Genomic DNA, 8,169 nt, shown 5'->3' with positions numbered 1-8,169 from the left:
CGCCTTGATCCATTTGGTGAAGTACTCGACGGCGACGAAGGCGAACTTAAGGTTCCCCTGAGCGGTGGGCAGGGGCCCGACAATGTCCAGGCCCCAGCGCTGGAGAGGCCATGTATGGGCGATCAGCTTTGTATACTGCGAGGGACTGCCTGACCGAGGAGAAAACTTCTGGCAGGCTTCGCAGGACCTTGTGACCCGATTTGCGGCGCAGATCATTGCGGGCCAGTAAAAGCCCTGGCGGATCACCTTAGCAGCTAGGGCCCTTGGCCCTGCATGTGAGCCACACGTGCCACTGTGGACTTCACGTAGGATCTGCATGCCTTCGGTTTCGGTGACGCACTTAAGCATTGGCTGACTGACCCCTTTCTTGTAGAGTTGGCCTTCAATCAGTGCGAAGTCCCGGCTTCGATGTCTGAGGCGCTTGGCCTCGCTGACGTCGGTTGGATGATAGTACCCCTGTAGGAACAGGGTTATTGGTGCCCGCCAGTCTTCGGTCATGATTAGGTTGACTATGCGGTGGCCCTCGCTGTCATTAGTTATTTGGAGCCCTTCGGGGCTCCGGACGGCTGGCGTGCCGATGATATGAAAGAACACGTCGGAGGGCAAGGACTCGCCCCTAGCGGTGGCCTTGGCCAATGCGTCGGCCTCCTCATTCTTGGCCCTATCCACATGCTGCAAGGTGAATCCCTTGAATTGTCTCTCGAGACTTCGGATGGCCGCGAGGTATTGCATAAGTGCGGGGTCCTTTGCTGCGTAGTCTTTCTCGACCTGGCCTGCGACTATCTTGGAGTCTGTTTTGATGATACAGGTGGTGACTCCGAGGGCCCTTAGCTTGCGGAGGCCGAGGATGACTGCTTCATATTCTGCTATATTATTTGTGCATCTGTCGGATTCCAGGGCGAAGCTGAGGCGTGCTGCATATCTGTGCTTGACCCCGGCTGGTGAGGTGATGACTGCAGTGGCGCCTGCCCCCACATGGCACCATGCGCCGTCGCAATGGATCGTCCAAACCTTCTCTGTGGACGGGTCTGGTTGTGTTATTGGCCCAGTCCAGTCGACGACGAAGTCTACCAGGACTTGTGACTTGATGGTTGTCCTGGGCTCGAAGCTGATGTGGTAGCCGGATAGTTCGGCTGCCCACTTGGCAATCCTCACTGATGCCTCCGGGTTTCTGAATAATTCGCCTAGTCCCCTGTCTGAGGTGACACGGACCTTGAAGGCTTCAAAGTAATGGCGCAGTTTGCGCGAAGACATAACGACTGCGTAGGCAATCTTCTCCAGCTCTGTCATGTTGCACTTGGACGGTGTCAGTACCTCAGAGACATAGTAAACAGGGCACTGCCTGACCACGCCCTCAACTGTCTGCTCCTGCACTAGTGCCGCGCTGACAGCATGCGGCGAAGCCGCGACGTAGAGCAATAGGGGGAGCGAGGAGTCAGGGCTTGTGAGGATGGCCAGCTCCGATAGGTACTGTTTTAGTGAGGCGAAGGCCGCTGCCTGCTCCGGTCCCCAGGCGAAGTCCTTTGCACCGCGGAGTGTTTTGAGGAAGGGGAGACTTCGCTCGGTGGACCTGGAGATGAATCTGTTGAGGGCGGCCAATCTGCCTGTCAGACGCTGGACGTCCCTGGCGGACTGCGGAGGCGACATGTCTACGATGGCCTGGATCTTGGTTGGGTTGGCCTCGATGCCGCGGTGTGATACCAGGTAGCCCAATATTTTGCCCTGGCGAACTCCGAAGACGCACTTTTCCGGGTTTAGGCGGAGTCGTGCGTCTCGCATGTTCGCGAATGTCTCGGCGAGGTCGGCGAGATGGTCCTCCTTGTTCTTGCTGGCGACGACGATGTCGTCCACATATGTAAATATATTTCTGCCAACCTGCCCTTCGAGTACTGTTTTGGTGAGTCTGGAGAAGGTGGACCCGGCGTTCTTGAGTCCCTCCGGCATTCTGATAAAGCAATATGTGCCGAAGGGTGTTATAAAGCTGGTGCTAGCCTTGTCTTCCTCCTTCATGTATATCTGGTGGTAACCGGAGAAGCAGTCGAGGAGTGACATGACCTTGCATCCGGCCGCGCTATCGACTATTTTGTCGATCTGCGGCAACGGGAAATTGTCCTTTGGGCAGGCCTTGTTGAGACTGGTGAAGTCTATGCACATTCGCCATTTCCCGCTTTTTTTCTGCACCATTACAACATTGGAGAGCCACGTGGGGTAGGCCAACGGCTCGATGAATTTAGCCTCTAGGAGGCGGTGCACCTCCGCCTTGGCAGCCTCTGTCTTTTCGTCGGACATTTTGCGAAGCCTCTGCTTTTTTGGTCGCACCGAAGGGTCAATTCCCAAGCTGTGCTCAATTATGGATCGGCTGACACCGACCAGGTCGAGGGCGGACCAGGCGAAGACATCATTGTTCTTGGACAGGCAGCAGAGGAGTTTCTCTTCTTCATGCGAGGTGAGGTCTTCGCTGATAGTGACTGTCTGCTTGGGCGTGGCCTGATCGAGGGGACGGTCTTGGTCCCGTCTTGGCTCTGCAGCTGTGCCTTGTCGTGCTGTTTATCGATTGGGCTGGCGGGCGCAGGGACCTCGTGCTGGGCCGTGAGGCAGTGCACGTTTCTCTGACCGGGCACGAAGTCCCGCTCTATGTTGTGCGCCGTCTGTTGGTTGCCGTAGACCGTAATGGCGCCTAGCGGTCCTGGTATCTTCATACATAGGTACAGTCCGTGAATGGCGGCTTCGAACTTATTGATGGAGCCCCGGCCCATGATGGCATTGTATGGATATACCATATCCACGATATCGAAAGTCACTTGCTCACTTCGGGCATTGGGTGCTACACCGAAGGAGAGGGGCAACTCTATTTTGCCGACGGGAAAGGTGCCCTTGCCGCCGAAGCCATACAACGGGTTGTCCGAAGGCTTGAGCAGGCTGTGGCTTATACCCATGCGGTCGAAGGCGTGGAGGAAGATGATGTCCGCCTGACTGCCGTTGTCGACTAGGACTTTGTGTAGGTCCCAGCCTGCCACGCTGCAATTGATAACCATAGCGTCGATGTGGGGGGCGCTGCGCAGGTCGACGTCTCGTGCGTCGAAGGTTAGCGGTATGTGGGACCACTTTGTCTGCACGACTGGGCCAGTGACGGCGACATGGTTGATGCTACGGTGGTGGTCCCGCTTCTGCCGCTTGGTGTCGAAGTCAGTGCTGGACCCCCCGGTTATCATGTGAATGACTCCGCGATATGGTTGATCGGCAAAGTCTTCCTGCTTTGGGGCATGGGGGATGTTTTGATGTTGCTGGTGTGGTGGTGGGGGTGGAGGAGGTACGATTTGTACTTCCTGATGGTGTTGGTAAGCGTGGTGCGGTGGATGCGGGGCGGGAGCGTGGATATATGGTGGAGGGGGTTGCTGGTAATTGTGCGCGACAATTCTGGGGTTGTCGGCTGGCTGCGCCCGTGCCATTCTGTCTCTGGTGGCCTTCGTTTCGGGGCAGTCTTTGGTTTGGTGGGCACAGTCTTCGCCATGGAAGAGGCAGTAGAATCGGCGCGGCGGCTGCGCACGCCCTCGGCCTCTACCACGAGTTCCATTTCTGCGGCCCTGGGGGGGATATTCCTGGTGACGAGGGGGGTCAGCAGCGGGATGCTGGTTGGCGATGTTGTGCACTTGCTGCTGATTGCGGCCGTCTCGACCGGAGTCGGGCTGCGGAGTCCTCGTCCACGTGCGGCTGGACTGTGGGGCATCTTTGGGTTTCCGCTGTGACTCAACCTTGCGCTGGTGGAGCTCTTCGGATTTGGCATATTTTTCAAAGAGCTGATATAGCTCCTGGAGGTTCTTGGGCGGATCTCTGATATAGTGGCTGTAGAGGACGCCGGCACGAAGGCCACTGATGGCATAGTGGATAGCGATCTGATCATCAACGGAGGGCAGCTGTGACTTGAGGGTTAAAAATTTGCGGTAATACTCCCGCAGAGTCTCCTTTTCCAGCTGCTTGCAAAGCGAGAGCTCGGCCAAGGCGTCAGTGTCAGGGCGGTACCCTTGGAAGTTGAGCAGGAACTTGTACCTGAGACTTCTCCAGGAATCAATGGACAGCGGAGGCAATCTGGTGAACCAGGTGAGAGCTGGGCCCTCTAGGGCGATGATGAAAGACTTCGCCATTGTGGCGTCGTCCCCTCCGGCGGATGCAACGGCGACCTGATAACTCATTATGTATTGCGCCGGGTCGGTGCTGCCGTTGTACTTGGGATAGGTCCCTGCTCGGAAGTTAGCTGGCCAAGGCGTCACTTGCAGGTTTGGCGCCAGGGGACTTCGCTCGTCGAGATAGTTGTCCCCTTGGAATGGCGCGGCGTGTTGGAAGGTGTGGTCGCGCTAGGGGAAACGCGGGTCTTCCGGTTGTGCTCGGTGTTGCAGGGGTGGCCCATGCTGCAGGCCGAGGTGGCCTTCATGCGTGTCTTCCAGTTGTGCGCGCTGCTGGAGGGGTGGCCCTTGCTGCAGGCCAAGGTGGCCTTCACGCTGCATCAGCGTGATCTCCCGCTCGAGGTCTTGGGCCTTCTGCTCTTCGTCGCGTATCATTTGCCGCACCTTGGCTAGTGCGGACACACGCTGGCGCTTGGCCTCCAGTATCTCTTTCTGCCTCTAGAGATTGCGGTTCTTGAGGCGCAGGGCACGCAGCTGTAGCTGTTCTTCCTCTGAGACGCCGAGGACTTCACCGTCCTCGGTGAGGTCCGCGCCTTCCAGTGGGGCGAAGCCTGGGGGCGGCTGCGATTGTCCTTCAGGGCCGCAGGTGCGGAAGGTGTCGTCTTCGCAGGTGCGGGGAACATTGTCTTCAGTGGCCTCTTGGTGGGTGGATTGGGTGAGGGCGAGGGCCTTGCCCTTTCTTGTGGCGAGCAGTGCTGCCTTCGCAGCCTCGTCAGCCTTCGGGTTAGCTCTCTTGGATGCCATCGCGGGTGGTTTTCTCGTAGCACGAATGGTGGGCGCCAAATGTTGGTACTCGCTCTCAGTCGCAAGGAGGCCAACAAGGATGAACGGTGATGTCAACAGGGTTACGTGCTAGAAGGCAATAGCTCTGTTAATCTGGCCTCTCACGGGCACTGTGCGGGGGTATTTATAGGTACCTGAGCGCCCAGCGCCTTGTGCTAAGGACGCATGTGCCCTCAGCTACCTAGGTTATCCCCAGAATATTCCCATAAAGCGGGGTTACAGACTGTAATTACAGGGATGCCTTTACAAATTAGGCCCGTAACGCGCGGCGGCCACGCAGGGCCCGTTACGATGGGCCGGATCGCACGTGGGCCTCTGAACTGGACGAGGCCGCACTGTGGGATGACGCTGTCGCCGGTCTTCGTCTGGTGCCGATCAAGCGAAGGGTGTCCCTGCCTGTTTTGTCTCTGTCAGACCAGCGGCTGCAGCGAAGGCTTCGAGCGAAGGGTGGCGTCTTTGCCTTCGCCCCAACAATTGCACCCTTACCTTTCCCAATTCTAAGTCCTCTAGGATTAGATCTAACAAGCTTATTATAGCCACAGAAGAAAAATGTTGAGAGAACTGCTGAAGTAGAGGTAAATAAGGACCCTTCGGCACCCGGTGGAGGGAACACTCAGAAGAAGTGTCGTATGATGAATGTGATGAGGGCTATCCTTGACACCCCTCCTTCAATGATTTGAAAGGAGATTACTCCCGCTATAGCTGACGAAGGTCCTCAACAAGCTGAAAACAGTGGTGGTCCCCTCGGTACAACCATATCAGAAATCGATAGACTTATAACGTTGCACCTGGGAAAATACTGAGGGGCCGATTGCTGTGGAGACTTCAGTGTCGAAGGAAAAGAGAACTGAAGAAGCCTCTTCGGAAGACAGAAGCTTCGATCTTCGGCACCTGGGCGACCAACAGCTTTCTGAAGAGGATATATCAGAATTGAAGGAATTTGCTATATCTGGCGACTACTAGCCTGGCTCCGTTCTCTTTGGTGGCGTGGATGAAGAGATTTTAGGATGTATCCGTGATCGCACAGGAGCAAAAATTGTGAGCACACTATCAAACAGTATCGGATTTCCGAAGCTAGAAAAAGACATTAGCTATTATAGAAGGTATAATTCCTCTACTATTTTTCCTTCATCAGGATGATTTTAGCATTTCATTAATGAAGATCTAATTCAATTCATCCTTTAACTCAGAGCTTACTGCTGAGCAAAGCTCTGAAGATGCAGCAAGATGACAAAAACAGGAAGAATGAGTTTGTTATCAGCGGTTTGGAAAAAATTGAAGAACTTGAAAATTCGTTGAAGGAAAAGGACATCTTGCTCAACTCAACCGAAGGCTCTCTTGCCGAAGCCTGGGCTCAGAATGAATGATTCAGTAAAGAGCTGAAGGGAGCACAAACACTTTTGAAAGAGAACTCAAGTCGATTCAGGCATGAGTTCGAAACTTTAAACATGACAATCAAGGCTGAGGCTGAAAAGAATCTTAAGCTCAGTGAAACACTTAAAGCTCTTCGGGATAAATGCTCAGCTTTGCAACCCAATGTACTGCTCGGTTAAAAAATATCTTCAATTCTGTCAGAGCTATGTCTGAAGAAGCCAACCTCTCTGCTGAAGAAATCCCGGAGCACTTGGATGTATTGAGAAGGAAATCGATGTTCTTGACGAAGTTATAATTGGTCATGGTGATTTTTGCGTGCTAGTGGCTTCTCGTGTGGCAGCTGCTGCTTTTGCCAAGGCTGGGTGCAATCACGTAAGGATTCTTAACAAACCAACCTTCAGCCTCTCGTCGTCAGACTTAGTTAATATCCCAGCTGAAGCCAGAAGTGTGGGTACATATTTATTACTCAAATCTGGGCTAAGGGCGACTAAGAGATTGCTGGAGATGAAGCTCGAGCTTTGCTTGGCAAAGTATGGCAATTTTCTTTACTTTCATATTTTTATTTCTGGTTTTCCTTATTACGTTACCCAATACCTTTGCCTTGTTGTTTTTTAGGACGATGTTGACGAAGACTGATGAGCCTAAGCTTATTCTGAAGCTCCGAAAAAAGCTTCGGAAGCTTTTCTTTCTTCTGCTAGTGACTAAAAGACGCTCTTGAAGCTTCTTCGTAAAAAACCATACTATTCAGCAAAATGTTGTCATTGAAGTAAAATCTTTGTAAATATTTGTGGATACCTTGTAATGTTGCTTTACCTTTATTCCACTGTTGCTTGCTTTGTTGTGGATGAAACCAATGCTCCTAGCTTTTTGAGCCCAAGGCGAAAAACATCATGCCTTCTTTTCGTTCACATCAAAGCACCTTCAGACCAAAATCAAAGAATGGCCTTTTCATACATAACTAAGCAACCTTGTGCTGAGGGCAAAAACCTTCCTTTACTTTCCTGTTAAGCGTCTTCGTTTATAACAAAGCATCTTCGTTCATAACGAAGCATTTTTACGCTAAAGGCAGAAACCTTCCCTTCTTTTTCGTTAGTGCCTTATGTGATATGTCATATGATGCCATGAAGCTACAGATGTCTAATGTATGTTTGTATGAATGTAGAAGATGGTGTGATGAAGTATGCAAATGTATGCCAAAGATAAAAAACTCATGCAAATACACACCCAGACTCTGCATCCCCTAAGGAATGACTTTGGAGCTAAGCTCTGCATTCCCTTAGGAACGACTTTGGAGCGACTTTGGAGTCTCTTCACCTCTTACTTAGGTGGTATTTCAGCTCTGCATTCCCTTAGGAACGACTTTGGAGCTAAGCTCTGCATCCCCTTAGGAACGACTTTGGAGCTTCTTCACCTTTGACTTAGGTGGCATTTTAGCTCTGCATCCCCTTAGGATCGATTTTGGAGCTAAGCTCTGCATCCCCTTAGGAACGACTTTGGAGCTTCTTCACCTTTGACTTAGGTGGCATTCTAGCTCTGCATCCCCTTAGGGACGACTTTGGAGCTTTTTCATGTCTTTTACACTAGATGGTGTAATCTCAGATCTTTACATTTTACATGTGGGGGAAAATGGCCCTTGTATTGTGCAGGGCTATGTAAAGAAAAATGAAAATTACAACTTATGGCCCCATTAAAAACCTTTCTACCTCTTGAAAGGAAAAGGGTGCCATAGAGAAAAGAAAGAAAATTACATGGTTCACACATAGTATCTCTGAAGCTCGTCTACGTTCCAAGATCTTGGAATGTCATTCCCGTCCATGTCTTTTAACCTGTA

Source organism: Zea mays, chromosome 3 (genome assembly GCF_902167145.1).
Source record: "Zea mays cultivar B73 chromosome 3, Zm-B73-REFERENCE-NAM-5.0, whole genome shotgun sequence".
NCBI lineage: Eukaryota > Viridiplantae > Streptophyta > Magnoliopsida > Poales > Poaceae > Zea > Zea mays.
The sequence above is the reverse complement of the archived record's forward strand: the minus strand, read 5'-3'. Positions refer to the sequence as shown.